General features: G+C 34.9%; 1 protein-coding gene and 1 pseudogene across 2 annotated transcripts in view; one reads left to right on the forward strand and one right to left on the reverse strand.

Moving 5' to 3' along the window:
* Positions 1-16,910, forward strand: part of CNTN1 (contactin 1) — a 341,046-nt gene that overhangs the window by 47,461 nt on the left and 276,675 nt on the right. The window lies entirely within an intron of this gene.
* LOC123794846 (putative elongation factor 1-alpha-like 3 pseudogene) lies at positions 1,577-3,303 on the reverse strand (annotated as a pseudogene).

A 16,910-nucleotide genomic window follows, 5' to 3' on the forward strand; every position in this document is an offset into this window, starting at 1 on the left:
GCCAGTGAGAGAGGGAACACAAGCAGGGGGAGGGGGAGAGGAAGAAGCAGGCTCATAGCAGAGGAGCCTGATGTGGGGCTCGATCCCATAATGCTGGGATCACGCCCTGAGCCGAAGGCAGACGCTTAACCGCTGTGCCACCCAGACGCCCCAGAAGACTGTGGTTCTGTACCCACAATTTGACTAGCTGTATCAGCAAAGGAAAGAGCCTTGAGGAGCTGTAGCTTCGTCATGTGTAAGTTAGAGGTATCTCTTCTATCGCAAAATGATGTTACACTGGTCAAGTGAGATTACATATTCTCTAAAGAGCCTTATAAATCAAAGATCTTTTTATAAGAAAATGATAATTGATAGGGCACGTCTGCAAAATCTTGTGATCTATATTTTGTGGTTCTTAAAATCCAATTATTTTATAATTATTGTTAATTTTTATTTATCTATGTTTGGAGTGAAACTACATCTTTTTATTTCGCATTTTTTATTTTGTATTTGTAAAAATGTATTTGTATTTATAAAATCCATGATTGATTTTTATGAGCAAGTTAAAGAAATATAGAATATATAATTTCCTCTGACCACTGTGCACTAACACAAGAACAAAGACTTTAGTATGCCCTGTGTGATCACATGTTTATAATAGATGAGCCTTGGCTTACAATGACTGCTTTGTTTGATGTTTATTAGCCCATGCCTTAGTGCAATTGAACTTGTCCTAAATTCACTGTTTCAGAGCTACAATGTGTATAGCACATTCATTGTCCTATGAATGATAATCTCAAGTATAACTTGAGTCCAGTCAGTAACCTTAGGACTTTTCAGGTTCTTTTCCTTATAAAGTCTAGAAGCTCTGGTTAAAATATTAGAAATGTAAAGCAATTAAAATATTTCAAATGGTGGGCTCTTTATGTGATACAATTTTAAAAAATATCTGATTATGTTATCTGTATGGGATCAAGCTTGTCTCTCATCCTACATCTAGGTACTAGCGTTAATAAGTGAGATCCAAGATAGATTTCAATTTGTGGTTATCTTATTTAATTCCAAATAAGACAATTTCATGGTACATTAAATTGTTTATAATTCTAATTTCTGTTGCCAAGAGTTCCCAATAATTTTGAAGACTATTACTTAACATTTTAAAATGATATAAAGACAAAAAATTTAACATGTCACATTTTAAACTCTAGAATACCATCTGATTTATAAAAACAATATTACTATGTTTCCCCTTATTCTCTTCTGTATTACTAAATCAAACCAACAAGTAATTAAAATACTAAGGTAAAGAGGATACCTCATTCAATCCATTTTTTTCTCATTAAACTTTTGTTTTCATGAGTCTCAAAATTCTGTGACAGATTTTTGGTCAAGTTATTTCCATTAAAAAGTACTGATTTTAAAACTAATAACTTAACCCCCCCCCCCCATCAAATGGTTCACAAAACATTCTCCTTTCCTTCTAAGGGTTTTACGATTTGTTGTTATCATTAACCAGTCTTTTACTATTAAACTTAAATGTCCAATTAACACGAACAGTTCTGACACTGTTCTACCACTGATTAAGATGGGTGTGGTAGGTATTGGGGATAATATTCATTTAGCCTTCTGAGCTTTCTGGGCAGACTTGGTGACCTTGCCAGCTCCAGCTGCCTTCTTGTCCACTGCTTTGATGAAACCCACAGCAACTATCTGTCTAATGTCATAAACAGCAAAACGACCCAGAGGAGGATAGTCAGAGAAGCTCTCAACACACATAGGCTTGCCAGGAACCATATCAATGATGGCAGCATCACCAGATTTCAAGAACTTGGGACTATCTTCAGCTTTTTTCCAGAATGATGACCAATCTTCTCCTTTAGCTTAGCAAACTTGCAAGCAATATGAGCTCTGTGACAATCCAGCTCAGGTGCATATCCAGCACTGATTTGGCCTGCATGGTTCAGGATAATCACCTGAGCCATGACACCAGCTGTCACTGGCTACATTGCTATGATGAACAACTTTGAGACATACATTCTTGACGCCCCCATTGCCCCCATGAAGAGCTTTACTCAAAGCTTCATGGTGCATTTCAACAGACTTTAGTTCAGTTGTACCGTTAAGTGGAGTAAAGGGGACCACCATGTTGGATTTAAGAACACCAGTCTCCAGTTGGCCCACAGGGACAGTACCAATACTGCCAAGTTTGTAGACATCCTGGAGGGGTAGATTCAGGGGCTTGTCAGTTGGACGAATTAGTGGCAAAATGCAATCCAGAGCTTCAAGCTGTGTGGTTCCACTGGCATTGTCATCTTTACAGATGACTTTTCATCCTTGAACCAAGGCATGTTAGCACTTTGTCATCTTTCCAACCAGAAACTGGCACAAATGCTATTATGTTTGGGTTGTAGCCAATTTTCTTAATGTGAGTGCTGATTTCCTTAATGATTTCCTGGTATCTCTTCTGGCTGTAGGGTGGCTCAGAGGAATCCATTTTGTTAACACCAACAATTAGTTGTTTTACACCCAGTGTGTAAGCCAGAAGGGCATGCTCATGGGTCTGCCCATTCTTAGGGATACCTGCTTCAAATTCACCAACACCAGCAGCAATAATCAGGACAGCACAGTCAGCCTGAGATGTGCCTGTAATCATGTTTTTGATAAAGTCTCCAAGTCCTGGGGCATCAGCGATGGTCATACAATACTTGCTGGCCTTGAATTTCCACAGGGAGATATCAAGGGTGATACCACTTTCACATTCACTTTCAGTTTATCCAAGACCCAGGCATACTTGAATAAGCCCTTTCCCTCTCAGCCTCCTTCTCAAATTTTTTAATAGTTCTTTTGTTGATCCTACCACATTTGTAGACCAGATGAACAATAGTGGTAGACTTGCCCGAAACTACACGTCCAATGATGACGATGTTGATATGAATCTATTCCTGTCCCGTTTTCGTTTTGGTTTAGTGGTGGTTTTTGTGACACCTGTGTTGTGGTGGCAAACCCATTATGAAAAAGTAAATTCATTTATTTTATAATTAAAACTGAAGTTCAGAAATATCCTCTGACTGCCCAAGCTATATGCTTGGAATATAGAGCGTAGAATCTCCTCATCACTCAGTTGTGTTCATAATTAAGTATCTGCAAATATGGTGGTGGTAGTGGTGGCAAATACCCTGCAATAAACTAATTTTTCCTGTACGAGGGGCTGCAAACCATGTGACTATCCTGTGGCTCTAGTGATTCTGACCAATTCCCACTAAAAAAAAGTGAAGAGAAGAAAACTTTATCCCAACTTGCCTCCTTGCTTTTCATCATCTTCATCTTTAATATTTGTTGCTTTTTTAACTTTCTGAATATAGTGCTATACAAAAAGGTAGAAAATATGGGAGAAAACCTCAATTACCCATAGCTCCATAACTCAGAATAGCTACTCTTAATACTTTGCTATCTTATCATTGTTGGTATATTATTTATAATAAATATTATAATGAATATTTTAGAAAAATGAGATCATTTATTTTGTACTGTTTTATAGGATGTGGCAGTATGCCTGGAGCAATGTCAGATTTCCTTACATTCTTCAAGATTATGATTTTTAATTGCCCTATCACATTCTAACATAAGGATATATTATAATTTATTTAATCTCCTACTGTTGGGAATTTGTATTATTTTTAATTTTTTGCTGTTAGAAATAACCACATTTTTTAGACTTTTGCTTTATATTGCCAAGTTACCTTCAGGAAGTTATCAACTGATATCCCAACTAGTATGAGAACACTTACTTTCTTGTGTGTTCCACAATACTGGGTACACTACATTTATAGATAGGTGGAAATACAGATATATAGATGTGTGTATATCGTGCATCTATATATGTATGTATATACACATATATGATAAATTATAATGCATACATTTAAATATAAGCAAGAATAGTATCTCATCTTGTTTTATTTTATATCATTAAATATTTGTAAAGTTAAATATTTTTCATGTGTTACTAGCTATCTCTACATTTTAAAAAAATTTCTTAACCATGTGAAATTTTCACTACATAAATTTTCACCACATAAATTTCATATGTTCTAATACTTTTAATATAACCACAGCTTCATCAACTCTGTAAATTTTAAAAATTGCTTGGTTAGTCTTACCGTTTATTCTCCCAGAAATGTACTTTTCTATTTCTTATTTGCTTACTCTTCTAAAGAAATTTATCTGGGAAAAGAGAAGTCACAGGAAGTATGTACGTTGATAGAAATGAACAATGGGTATAGAAAGAAACTGTTGATACAAGACGACAAGGGGAGATTTACCAAAGTGATACCAGCAGGCGAGAGGGGTGGAATCTTACGTACAAGTGGACGTTGTGGTTTTGTAGAATAACACTTACATGGTGTTTATTCAGTAAGGATGGAATGGGGGTGGAAATGTTCACAGTTTAAGGAGAGAAGAGTAAGTATAAAACAGTAATCTAGGACAGTGGGAGAGTGAATGGTGTGGTTTAACAGCCCTTTATGGATACTGTTCATGAATGTAAGGCAAAACCATTCAGTATTATTGTGTGGTAAGGATGAGTTGGAGATGAAAGATGGGAAACAGGTGGTAAATCCATGGATTGTAGGTCCTGCTGGGATAGGCAGATCATTGCAGTCAAGGTACTTAGAGTGAGTGTGAACTGGGAAGAAAAGAGGTATAGTAGTTGGGGAATGTGGTGCTAGAAATTGAGATTATGGAGGGTTTTTTTATTGATATGACAGAGGAGCTGAGGTAGTGTTGATGACAAGATCACTGATTGAGAAGTAAAGAATCTAGACGTCAGAGTGTTGAAGGAGTCATACATATAGATATTGAAACCACCCAAAATTGAGATGAGATTAGTGTTGGAGGTTTTGACGGTAAGCAAAGATTTCTGAGAAATGGATAGGTGACTGTACTAAGAGGTACAATCTACAGTGCAATCTAATATGAGATTCAAAATTGAGGGTTGATATAGAGAGCCAGTGCACTCGATGTTCCCTATGCCTAGAATATTTTCCACCAGACCCCCCCCCCAATAGTTTGTTCCTTCTCGTTAATTAGGTGTTTGCCTGTTGCTGCCTTCAAGAGGCTTTGCGCCATCATCCAATCTAAAACACTCCCTGAGGCATACTCTACTTTGTATTTTACTTGTTTTTTATTTAAGGAGCATTTATAACTAATAAAATATCTTGTTTATTTACTTGTTTTTATACACTGGTTCTCTTATAGATTATAAGTATTTTGAAAACAGTGATTTTGCATGTCTCGTTTGTGGCTGATTTCCCAGACTTATGATTACTGACACATAGTAGGCAGCCAATAACTCATTGTTGAATGAATGAATGAATATTTATAGGATTAATTATTCTCTCCCACTTTCCTGTGACTTCTTCCAAAATCCAAATATACTTTTTAAAGGAATTTTCCAACTCAGAGCACCCATTCTTCTTATAAGAATTGCTATTCACAACCTTTTCCTCAAGAATGGTGAGTTAGTAACACAAGTAGGAAAAAGGTATAAAGTTGTTCTGTTTGCCTAATGTAGTTATTCGTTAGGACTCAAAAATGTTGTCACTCATTACTTCAGGAAATTCTCTCCAGTAAGATAATGAACTTGAAGTATAGTTATCTCCTGATTAATTGGTTTCAACTGTCACTATCCTGTTATGCTTAGCCAATAGTCAGCTTCTCACAGATTAGTACCCCACAACTGTAAACTTGAATCTCCCCCTCCATATGACTATACCCTTTGCTTACTTTTTTTTTGAAAGCAGATGAAAAATAAGTTGAAAATCTTATTAGTCAGAAAAAAAGTAAAAATAAAATGATTTGTCTGTATTCAGCTCTTTTTTATATAAAAACAAATCTTTTTATTTTTGTGCTAAACACGAAGTCCCAGAGATAAATTTATGTTCTTATATGTTGGCAATAAGTAGAAATGTTACATAACCAGTTAACATGCTATTTAGTTTATAATGTAGAAAACTAGATACAGTATGGTGTAGTAGAATGAGCTCTTGGTGTTGTCAAGGATTAATGAAGATAACAAATGTAAATTAGTTTCCTCTTTTTTCTCTCTAACAGACGAGATATGTGTTATTCATCTTCCTACACAGAATAAAACTATCCACCTTAATTTGATGCCCAAGGCAAGAAATTTTTTCCACATCATAGATGATTATTATGTAGCATGATTCTAATTGTTGCTGCTCTATTTTTATGAAGTACCATTCTGTAATCACATCAGTGATTTAATGTTTCTAATCATTTACATTTTTAAGCCTCTGGTACTATGAATATTTTACAGAGTAGTTGATTTATGTTTGTATACTCAGAATATTTCAAGTTTAAAACAAAATGTTCTTTTGGTGTTTTGAGAATTTTAAAGGCAGCGTAGAAATTTACCATTTTAAAGTCTGCTGCCATTTATTGAGCCCTACCAAGTGAAAGGCCCTGTATCAGCCAACTTGGGCTGCCATGACAAAATGCCATTAAAGTAGATGGTTTAAACAACAGAAATTTATTTGTCATGGTTCTGTATGCTGGGGAGTCTAAGATCATGTTTGGGTTCTGGTGAGAACTCTCTTCCTACACTGCAGATAGCCACTTTCTCGTTGTGTCCTCACATGGCAGAGAGAGAAGAAAGCAAACTCTCTAGTGTCTATAAGGACATGCTTTCCATTATGAAGACCCCACTCTTATGACCTCATCTAAAGCTAATTCTCTCCCCACAACCCCATCTTCAAATAAAATCACTTTTGGAGTTAGGACTTCAACATATGAATTTGGAAAGACACAATTCAGTCCATAGCCGACTTTGAGCTAAGAAATACATATGTAGCTTTTTTTGAAGTAAAAACTAGACCATAATTGCAAGAGGTTACCATCATTCAGATTTTCTGTTGGAATGTAGCCCTTTGTAGCTGCTTCAAAATGTGTTTTATATAGATTGTAAAGCATTTATAGACCCTCTGCATTATAAAATTTTGCATTCAAATACACTATGGGACCTGGTTCTTTTTGTTTTATTTTGTGTGTATTATGAAAAATTTCTTATATGTACAAAACTAGACAGAAAAGTCTAATGTATTCTTAATGCACCCATTACCCACTTTCAACAGTTACCAACTCAAAGTGAATCTGTTTTTTTCTATACCCCACCCACTGTATATAACTTGCCTCTGGTCTGGAATCAATCATTTTCTCCAAGTTCTAGGATTCCTTTAGTATTTCAAGTCTTCAATGATGTTGCTAAGGGATCTCTATGGCTACTGGGTTGATTATTGGGTTTTTCGTTTGTTTTGTTGGAAGAGTAAGAAAAATGTTTTGTTTTGATTTTGAACAAATACATTACTGGTTCATACTGATTTTTATAGTTAAAAATCGAGAGTTCAGGAATTTTAGTTAATTCCTCCTATTTACATCTGTATCTCCTTTCTCCCTTGCCAAGAATCCTATGTCAGGAAAATCAAGAATGATAAAATTACATTACCACAAAAATCACACGTTTATTTCAACCAACATTATACATACAACAATATGTGCAATAAAAACACTACCACCAATATTATTATTAATGATAGAAGGTAAATTTTAAAAAGTCTTTTTGTCCATAGACTAGCTCACTAAGAATCTGCAGTCAAATTACTGTATGTGTGTATTTAATTTGTGTGCGTGTGTGTGTGTGTGTGTGTGAACACAAGATTTATCTTCTTAATAAGTTTTTATAGGCGATACAATACTGTTAATTATAGGGACAATGTTGTAACAGCTTGTCTGTAGAACTTATTCATCTTGCATAATTGAGACTTTATGCCTGTTGATTATCAAATCCTCATTGGTTCTTCTCAGTGTGGTAATGCCACCAACTGGTACACATTGGGTTCATTGGTTTTGCTTTACTTTTTAATTTTAGGATCTCCTTTTTAAAAATTGGTTCTGTTTTATAATTACCTGAAATATCTACACAGCTCAGTGACAAAAATACAAAAGAAATTATATTTTTTTAAAAAAATCTAGCTTGTTGGGGTGCCTGGGTGACTCTGTCGGTTAAGTGTCTGCCTTCGGCTCATTTCATGATCCCAGAGTCCCAGGATCAGGCCCCTCATCAGCTCCCTGCTCAGCAGGGAGTCTGCTTCTCCCTCTGCCCCTCACCCCACTTGTGCTCTCTCTCTCTGTCTCTCTCTCAAATAAACAAATAAAATCTTTAAAAAAATTTAAAAAATCTAGTCAGTAGTTCATGTCCTGCACTCTATTCTGTTCATCCACTTATTTATTAAGCAATAGTTTGGGGTGCCTGGGTGGCTCAGGTGGTTGAGTGTCCAACTCTTGGTTTCAGCTCAGGTCATGTTCTCATGGGTCCTGTGATTGAGCCAGGTGTTAGGCTCCATGCTGAGCAGGGAGTCTGCCTGAAGATTCTCTCCCCACCCCCTGCCCTTCCCCAAACTTGCATGTGCATTTTCTCTCTCTGTCTCTCAATGAATAATTTTTTTCTCTCAAATGTATAAATAAATCTTAAAAAACTAGTTTATACTTATATTGTGTCTTAAAAATATATGTCTGTATATTTTAGTAGATGAATGGTAGCATAGGTAGGCCGTGTGTGTGTGTGTGTGTGTGTGTGTGTGTGTGTGTGTATGCATGCATTAAGAGGTGCTATTGAAATGACAGTCTGATTTTCTTTCTCTAATAGTGACTTGGCCATTGTATATGGCTGCCCAAAAGATTTTTTTAAAATTTTCTTTTAAGTCTGATAATTTTACTCGGATGTTGGGATGTGTTTTGTTGTGGGATGGGTTATTTTCCAAGGTATGCAATATGACCTTTCAAAATATAGTTTCCATTTTTGTTCCTTTATTCAGGAAATGTTTTTATGCTGTAGCTTTTGATACTTGTTCTGTGTTTTGTTTTTATTTTATAAGGATATAAATGAGCTCCAGTTCAAATTATTCAATTGATAGTCATTAATATAAGGTTTACCACATAGGGTCAGTTTTGGCCAATATAATCTGAATGTTACTAGTTGTAATTAGAAGTATGTTACACAGCATTTCCTTTTTGATCTCATAGTTAAAGGCTAGGGATGTATTCAATGACTTGGCTTCTCTGAATTCAACTTTATGCAAATGGTAAGCTCCAGAACACTGAATTGCTGCTTTGGAAAAATAATAACTCTGTCAAATAAGTTTAGAAAAAAATTAGATTAGTCAAATTAAACAGGTTTATTGGAAATATGCATTATAATCTTCAGAGAAAATTACATGCAGCATTTTACAAATGTATTTGACAGTTAACCTTTCTGTGAATAAACACATTAACATCTCTAAGTGAAATACAATTTGGAAGATATTGACTTAATCCATTTACTATGGAACTACCAACAGATTTATCAAAACACATTCAAATTTTTAATATTTCCCATTTGTATCAATTCCTAGAAAAAATATACTCGATAGATTAGTGTAGTAACACTTCCTTTATTTATGCAGCACTTAATTTTCTCATGAAATAGCAGAGTATATCTTTTTAAAGTATCTTTGACTTAGGAAATCATGACAAGTTTTGTTCTTTTCTCAATACTCACTGGAGTACTTCTGTTCTTTACTTTGCAGTTTTCTTTTCTTCCCCCTGTAAAGTTTTTGTGAACTATTTATAAATTATACGACTCCGTCATTTTTGATTACTGGCTCTCAAGTTGGCATTGGAAAAATGACATTAGAGTATATTTTGTGAGTAACAGTTCTTAATCAGACAGAAATAAAGGGACAGAAGTGGATGTCAGAGGGTGGGAGATGTTGAGTTTGTTTTGGAAGGGGCTAAAGGGCTCATGGGAAATATCCAGGTTCATGGCCAGTAGATAACTGAAAACAGGAATGTGGCATTTAGAAGAGAAATTGGGAATGGAAATAGATTTGAGAATCATATGTTAATAGTAATGAAAACCCAGAGTGGGTAACATTTCTCAAGAAGAGTTAGTAGAATAAAGAGAAAGGAGAAATTGATCAAGATAAATAATAAAGCTTAAGAAGTTTGTATGCTTTATTCAAAATTCTTTTGCTGTACAAAATATGTCTGTGTTTTATAAAGTTATTTTAAGGAAACCAAATGTAACAATTCAAGAAACTATACATTTTTGGGGGTGCCTGGGTGGCGCAGTCGTTAAGCATCTGCCTTCGGCTCAGGGCGTGATCCCAGCGTTCTGGGATCGAGCCCCACATCAGGCTTCTCCGCTAGAAGCCCACTTCTTCCTCTCCCACTCCGCCTGTTTGTGTTCCCTCTCTCGCTGGCTGTCTCTCTCTGTCAAAATAAATAAATAAATATCTTTAAAGAAAAAAAAAAAGAAACTATACATTTTTTAATATACCCAGTATGAGCATTTGAAAATTTCCAATTTAATTTGTATACTATCTACTGTGGTTATTACTAGTAGTCAAATAGTACTGTGATGTAAAATTTTTACTCTTCAATTATTCCTTTATAATGGAATTGTCTTATTTTTAGTGTCCATTATTTTTATGTTACTTAAAAACCACTTGAAAAGTTACCAAACCGAGGTAATTTTCCATCCACTTTTCTGATTTTTTCCCTGGTTTTTTTTGTAAGTGAAAATAACTTTTAAAGTGTCTTTTTAAAATTAATTGACTTTCCTAAGCTAATAAAAATTGAAAGGATCATTAATATTTCTTCAGTCTTTGAATTCATGTTCCTAAAAGGGAAAAGTCTTAATGTAAGAAATGATTTCGCTGCAATATCTCAATTTATTAGCTTATACTTCCATAGACTGATAACAATAATTTAAAAATTAATTTTATTTCCGGTAGAAATGGAGATTGGCTTTGCCATCCTAATTTATAGCCTTATTATATTTTGTTATCTTTTAAAATCCTTCATGACATTTGTGTAACAGTTCATACTTTATAGATTATTTCTAGCTGTCATGTTACTTAATTCTTACAACAATTCTGTCATGTGGGTGTTAGTAATGTTGTTTTATGGAAAAGGATATTTCAAATCAGAATTCAATGTCCTACAACTAGTAAGAGTAGAGAGGGCCCTCAAATCAGCTCCTCTTCCTCCTCTATACCCAGAGTTCTTTGACCATACTTGAGCAATTTCAAAATGATACCATATTTTTGTACCTTTCCTACAAGTCCCTTGGGAGCACATTCTAAGTTAAGAAATTATATCCTTTATGGAAAATGGCTAGAGCATGACTAGTTCCACACCCCATCCTACCCCTCACTTTTAAAAAACAACTAGGTACAAGAGTCTCCTATAAAACTGAAACAAATGCTACATTTTTGGGGTCATAACAAAGAAAGGTTATTTTCATCTCTAACAGTTCCTGGCTGGTCACAGTGTTCCATGCCACAGAAAAGCCTGAATGATTTCTTTAAAGAAAGCACTAAAGCCAAGAATTAGCATTCTTTCTGGCTGAACTGCAATTGCACACAGGTTGGCTTCTTATTTTTGCACCAGTGTTTCATTAGGTCAGCTGAAAGTCTGCCCCCTCTGTTCTAATGCAAAATGGTGAACTTAGACAAGGAAGGGGAGCTTCAGCAAGAAATTATCTCTGTGATGCCCATTATCTACATTTCTCAAATTTTAAATAATTGAAACCTTCATGCTTATTGCATCAAGGTCTGTTTATTTTTATTTTATTGTACATAAGCACCTGTTTTTTTAATATGTAAGTACTCACACTCTGGTGGTCTTCCCCAAAGCAGTGTGCTGTGATGACTAGTGTGAACCACTCCTCTAGAAGAAGCATCAGCAAAGGGTCTGAAAGAGTGTAGTTGTCTTCCAGTTGTAATTCATTATTATAAATTACACAGTTACACTGTAGTGCTTCTGTATGGACATATAAATAATTTATTATTGTGATTTTTATTTGTGGATTCAAATGCTTTTTAAAAAAACTTAATAGGTGGCATAACTCCATCAAGGTGACATTAGTTATAATAATATCTTTATCTGAAGCACATGAACAATTTAATTATTACTAAGGGGAGAAGAATAGCATTATAGTAAATTGGACCTCCTTAAAATTCTTTTGGAAATAGCAGCTGAATATAAAGTGCATGTCATGAGTGTCCATGGCCAACAAGTAAAATTATAAATATGGAAAAATAATACAATTATAGATTTAGTGTTTAATGATATATTTATACTGACATTTATGAGTTGAAATGTAGTTACTCCACAATTAACTAAAGAAAGATAAAACAAATGGCAAGTGTGAAGGCTTATTTAGCTAGGTATAGTATATAATATCTTTTCTTTATTTAAATTTTGAATATTTTGTTCACCAAAGATTTTTGCATTAATTTTTATGCTTTAGAATATTCCATTAAAATATTACTTACCTTGATTACTGAATTTGGAGTTTGCACTTAAATTTTGCCTTTCTGGCAAGTGCCTTATTATTATCACCATGGGCCTGGCCCTGGACCGTGTTTGTATATTCTTAGGGCAAAAATAAATTGCACTATTTGTGGAAATATACCTCTTTTGCCCTTTATCTTTTTTTTTAAATTTTTTTAATTTTATTTATTTATTTGACAGAGATAGAGACAGCCAGCGAGAGAGGGAACACAAGCAGGGGGAGTGGGAGAGGAAGAAGCAGGCTCATAGCGGAGGAGCCTGATGTGGGGCTCGATCCCATAACACCAGGATCACACCCCGAGCCGAAGGCAGACGCTTAACCGCTGTGCCACCCAGGCGCCCCTGCCCTTTATCTTAAGCAGTTGTCTGTAATATCTCTTTGATACAATGTTATTAGAGAAAAAAGAGAGAGAAGTGTATACTGAAGGGAGAAAACACAAGGGCTTCAGGACTACAATGCTGAAAAGTGAGAAGAGTGTTCTAGATTGTTTCACACTCTGACACAGTGTTCTTTAGAGGTCATGAAACTGAAAGTATAATCCCATCAAGTTTGAAGAAACCATGTGGACTTAGTTATGTCAAGCTTTGGATTTCAATAAATATTGCCAAATCCTTCTTTTGAAGCAGATTACTTGAACACCCCAAAGGATGCCAATGTTACCTGGAGAGAGGGTCCCTTATATAACAAATTGGCAGTCCTCAAAATCCCTGTTATTCTGGGAAGGCAGGTTCAACAACTTGGCCATCTGTAAAGAGAATAGCTCTCAGGACCAGTGTTTCATTCAGAAAATTTTCAGAGGAAGTAATTAAGATCCCTTTAAGCTTTCTCTAAAGAGCCATTTATGTGTGATATTATTTGGGACTGGAAATAAAACTAGTGCTAGAAGAATTAAATTTATGCTACAAAAGTATAGATAAATGAACACAAAAATTTTCTGTCTAAAAATTGTTTAAATATTACCTTCAGATTTTATTTTATTAACTATTTATATGTGAGTATTTTAGAGCTTTGGGTATTGAGACCCTGAAAAAAATGTTTAAAGGTTGTCTATACAGTTAATACCAATTTGCATATTAAGGTTCAAATTGGAATTATAGAGGGTAGATGCTGCCTCAAGGAGTACAAAAGGCTTAAGAGATAACATATAATTAACAAAAATATAATTACAAGAATTTCTCAACTGTGTGTATGAAAGAGGATGTTCAGAGACCATGCAAAAAAAGACTGAGACTGGCCTGGCTTGATTAATACTTTTTCTATTACTTCTTCTAATCTGAAACACATACTCTATGCAAAATAATATATATGAAATACGAAGCAATTAAATTTTACTAGTGACAGTGAAATAAGCAGAAGCAGGTACATTATGAAACTAATGATGTGGAAACTTCCTTATTAGGACTGCAATTTTAATTAATTGTTTTCCAGTCCCATGAGTTGAATCTTACTTTGCTTATCAAGCTAGAAGCCTCAGTGCATTTCCATTTGTTGATAAAATATTTTGTGTACATACTAGAGAGGACTTCTCCAAGGAAAACCTGGGAAAGAAATCCAATAGGGTCTCATGAAACCCTTAGACATCTATGTTATTCCAAGAGGAAATCATATTAGGAATAAATCTCATTGTACTATATCTAAAAGGAAAAAAAAAAAAGAACAAAAAGTGACACCTGTGAAAGCTTGTTAACTTACTTAGAATCACAGTTAGACCATATTACAATTTAGGCTAAAACCTAAATCTCATGGATTTCAAACCAGATGTTTTTCTTTTGCACCAGCCTGACTCCCTGTAGTCTTTTCTTGAGTGGTCAGTGTGCACATGTTCTCCCACACTGGCTTGAGGATAATTTACTGAGCAGCTTAATTTTCAACTAAACTAAAGTCAGTGTCTAGTATTATTTCTTTTATAACATTATTCTTGCAAATATTCTGCTAGAGATGGGAAACTATATATTTTAAGAGGATATGTTCAAGTGTAGGTCATTCAGAATTAGGAAACCTAAGAACTTTTAATCTCAGTTCAGGATTAATTAATGATAATATTAATAAATGAGAAAAAATTATATTGCTATTTTTGTGAACACTTGAGCTGCGGAGTTAGCATGCAGGATGGGCAAGTTTGAGCTGTGGTTGCTTGTACATTTTCCAGGAGGAGAATGCCCAATTGTAAAATCAAAGTTGGCTTGGGGTGAGTGGTGGATTTGTAGCTGACTGAAAATAAAATATAGAATCCATTGTTATTATTTGATAACACCACTTACTTAATCATACCAATTGTATAAAGATTTTTAGTTGTTGCAAAAACAATTCAAATGTTCCTTATCCTCTCCCTCTGCCCTCTGGCTGCTTATGCAGAGGAAAGGTATGAGTGTGGAGGTGGTGGTGGTGCTTGGTGGAGGGGAGTCTCCTTTTGAGAGTGGCCTCTACCGCACTAGGAAAACTTATGGTTGCAGTAGGAGAGAAAACAATGACATTCCTTTGGAAAATAAATAAATTTTTCCTTCTTCATTTGGGGCTTTCCTCCTTTATCTTAGACTATGTTGTACACATTCTGTTGGTCTTCTCAACACTTTTGCAGTAATGCCAAGGAAGTAGATTGTTTTCTAAATAAGAAAATATGGGATATATACACAACAATTTGGATGGAATCACATAACAAAAGTCAGAGGAAGACTACCACCTAAGTCTTGAAGGGCTCCTGACTCCTTAACTTCCTCAGGAAATCATGTTTATACTTTTACATGTTAAAGTAAATTTGCCTGAGAAGAAACCTAAATAGCCAGAAATTAGAATATTAACTTTGGGGGGCGCCTGGGTGGCTCAGTCCTTAAGCGTCTGCCTTCAGCTCAGGGCGTGAGCCTGGCATTCTGGGATCGAGCTCCGCATCAGGCTCCTCTGCTGGGAGCCTGCTTCTTCCTCTCCCACTCCCCCTGCTTGTGTTCCCTCTCTCGCTGGCTGTCTCTCTCTCTCTATCAAATACATAAATAAAATCTTTAAAAAAAAAAGAAAGAATATTAACTTTGGCTTTACCTCTAACTTTCCATATAAGCCTATTTCTCACATTTCTGTTTTATTTGCAAAATAATATAATGTAGATGTTATATAGAACTGTGAATTATTCAAGTGATTCTAGTAGAGTTTCTAAACTGCCTTCAAGTATCTGGATTTTAAAGATAAATTTATTTTGTCTGAATTTGTATAAATTTTAGTAGAGCATATGGCTCTTGATCTTGAGTTTGAGGCCTACATTGGGGATAAAGTTTACTTAAAAGATGTTGTATAAATTTATATTGTATAAGTAAAAAGCAATGAGAAAATGCTATTTCCTTGATTGAAACAATCACATTCATTCGTCCGTAGTCACAGTCATACTTTCTGTTGCATTCCCTTTATGATAGATGAATTCCATAGTCAAGTATCTGGAATAGAAATTTCAGTTGTAATGCGAGGCATTTAAAGAAAGCCAGAGAATAAATAAATAAAATCTATTCTAGAATTAACATTAGAGAAGAAATGGAATAGAAGGAAGGTATGTAATACTTGTTCAGGTGCTGTGTGTTTTGAAGATTAACTTTATACCTATAAGACGTTTTCTATCACCTAGTAATCCAGTACTCTGAGTTGAATATTTAGGCTCACCAAAAGATATATGAATATCATTCTGTACCCTCGTAAACTCAAAATTAGTATTCCACAGATATTGGGAGGCCTTTGAATGTATCTGAACAGGACAATCAGATTATTAGGCTGTGACATAGGCATATTTGTCTGGAATCAGTTTGCAGTATTAAGTGGAAGGAGGAAGCTAGTTAGAAAGTTGTGATAATCTAAGCAATAGAAAGAAAGAGCTTCATTAGGGTGGGGCAGTAAAATTTAAAAGGGTCTGGAGTCCATAAAAACTGCCACTTTACGTGCACTTTCCAAGAGAAGTGGAAATAAAATGCACTAATGTTTCAAGTTTAGATACTGAGGAAGAAGGGATTAATAAATAAGGAGTCTTACTGTGTGCTGTCCACAATATGCCATTTATGTATATCATCTCATCTAATAGTAACAGAAATACAGTCTACAGGAAAAGAAAAAAGTTGCGAAGGTGATTAAAGAAGAAGAGCACCATGAGTCTTAAACACAGAAGACCTCTAGCAGAACTTAAACATTCAAGAATTGAGCATAGTGATTCTGGAATTAACAAGAGTGATCTAGAAATGATCACTGAAACTTTCAAAGTATATGAAAGAACTCATTAATGTTTAGAGAGAAAAGATCATAGAATGATGGTCAGGACTTTGGGTAATGGGTACTACTTTTACCGGTTGACAGGAAATATGCAAGCCAATGGTTAGGGCAGAAAAGATAATGGGTAGCTATCAGAATGCCCAAAATAGTGCTATATCATAGAAGTCAGAGGAAAAAAAAAGTTTCAGAAAGGAAAAATTGAACAATACCAGTATATACGTTATAAAGAAAATGAGGATAAAGAGGGTAAAGCAAAGCTTTATATTTTGAAATTAGAAAATAA

The sequence above is a fragment of the Ursus americanus genome, chromosome 25, assembly GCF_024610735.1.
Source record: "Ursus americanus isolate L20-20 chromosome 25, mUrsAme1.1.p, whole genome shotgun sequence".
NCBI classification, from domain to species: Eukaryota; Metazoa; Chordata; class Mammalia; order Carnivora; family Ursidae; genus Ursus; species Ursus americanus.